Below are 2,505 nucleotides of genomic sequence, written 5' to 3'. Positions count from 1 at the left end.
CATCAGACGAAACACGGAATTGCTCCCACTTGACGCCTGTCTTCTGTGTAGTCGTGATTTTACTATGACGGGCATTTTCTTATATTATATTGTATACGTTAAAAGGTAATTATATTTTCATAAAAAATATAATTTAAACCAAAGTTGAGAGATAACTCAATCAGTTACGCCTCATGGCGGGCATCCACGTGAAGTTAATCGGATAACGCTTATGAAACAAATACAATTTCTCAATTTCGTTCTTCATAATGTAGAAGAAAACTTTTACAAAATATAGCACTTGGTTTAAAACTTCGGAATAAATTACTAATTCAATACGAACTTGATGTTAAATTTAATTAAGGCATCCTCTCCCTGATCCGAGGTTACATTATTACGTAGAAATTGATTTGTTTAATGTTCAAAATAATAATTTTCTTGTTATATGAAATATCTACAGCTTGGAGTTATCGAAAACAGATGTTATGAACGTAATGATGATGAACAGTAAAAAGTAATATGTCAATGTATTCCTTATAATATTTTACATATTATTGATAGTATTTTTTAGTAGTTTCTAAGGGGAATTTATTAATTTAACCAAGAAGTCTGTAAAAACCTTAAGAAATAAAACAAATGTTCACCAGCTTTTCTTAAACAGGTCGTATCTTATTAAGACAAGAGATTAATACTGAGACTTCGGGTCTGATAAATATAGAGGTTTACAGCACGTTGCAAATGGACCGCGGTTGAAGATTCTATCTCTTACGAGATCAAATAGGATCTATGGAATTTTAAACTGTTTCGAATTACTACACTAAATCGAAGAAAATATTTTTACTTTTGTAACTAATAAACTCATAAACTACTGGACTAATTTTAGTCATGTTTACATTATTGTAACACCAGATTATTCTTTTTTTATATCACAAGGTGCAAACGGCCGCCTAAATCCGCCGAAATGGCGAAGCGACCCATAGGTATCTGCAATCGCAAATGGGTTGCCTACCCATTAAGCGACGGAGGAGGAGACACACAAGAAAAGGATGTTTCCCCGTCTTATACATCTCTACCGTCAAATCCACTTTTCCTTCTTATTCTTTCGTCATAAGAAAAGGGTGAGAAGGAAAAGGGACTAAAATTAGGCCTCCGGCACCACACTAATCACACGAAACGCGGAATTGCTTCTGTTTCAAGCCTGTCTTCTGTGTCGTCGTGGTATTGCACCGGACGGGCCGACCCATTCATGCTATAAAGCGGGCTATACCACTGTTAAAATTCTGAGTATCAAAAGCCATACTATACATTGTTTCAAATAATTGTGTAAAGATCAAAATAAAGCAGTAGTATAATGATAAAATTGCATTACAATAAACTTATTTAGAAGCTTTCAGTAATTAAATATACATTTTCAAAGTAATTCCTAACAATAAACCAGTTTTATGAAAACGTAACAAAACTATCGTAACAAATTCCAAATTATTTTTCGATATTACGTGGTCTACTTGACTTGGAGTACCGCTATTCTCCAAATAGCCATAATAAACATCGAACGCGAAGAAAAACAGGCCTCAAATAATAATATAAAAGAAATTTTCCCTACAAAAGAAATCATAGTTATTTATTACCCAAGAGTTTTATTATTTTAGATTCTATTGTAAGAAATGCAAAAGTACCTAATAACTATCTATTAAAGATGTGAATGAAATTGGGATACATTTTTAATAATATTGCACGTAACAATTTAACAGTGGTAGTGCCCGCTTTAACATCTTAGCACGAATGGGCCGGCACGCCCGGTGTAATACCACGACCACACAGAAGACAGGCGTGAAGTGGAAGCATTTTCGTGTTTCGTCTGATGAGTGTGGTGCCGCAGGCCTAATTTAAGTCCCTTTCTCTTTATCAACCTTTTCTTATAAGGCGAGGTTGGGGGGAGGGGAAGTGGATTTGACGGTGGAGGAGATGCATAAGAAGGGGAAATATCCTCTTTATGTGCGTCTCCTCCTCCGTCGTATAAGGGTAGGCAACGCATCTGCAATTGCGGATGTATGTGGGAAGCGGTCGCCTCGCTATTTTGGCGGATTCTAGTGGCCGCTTGCTCGTTTGCCACCTTATGTTATAAAAAAAAACGTAAATTAAAAAAATAGAAATTATACCCTAAAACATTTTATTTACGCTGGGTTGCTGAAGTTACCATTTATTTTACCACTAGCTGTTCACGTGCGGCTTCAACCGCATGAAATTATGAAAATTTTATTAACATATTGACAGTAAATGTCAAAATGACATGACAAACCATGGCAACATTGCTTCCTTGATGTTGGCAGCAACTTATGGTCTCTTTCCCACATTAGTGTTTTTGTCCAAAATATTTACCCCCTAAGTTTAATGGCGTGAAAAAATATAGCCTAAAGCGTGACGTAAGTGTATCGCTTTGTATTAAAAAAACAAAACCGACTTCCAAACAAAATACACGAAAAACAAAACAAAATGCACTAAAAACAAAACAAAATACACCAAAAA

Source organism: Papilio polytes, unplaced genomic scaffold, assembly GCF_000836215.1.
Source record: "Papilio polytes unplaced genomic scaffold, Ppol_1.0 DF822289.1, whole genome shotgun sequence".
Classification (NCBI taxonomy): domain Eukaryota; kingdom Metazoa; phylum Arthropoda; class Insecta; order Lepidoptera; family Papilionidae; genus Papilio; species Papilio polytes.
This window is presented reverse-complemented; position numbering follows the sequence as displayed.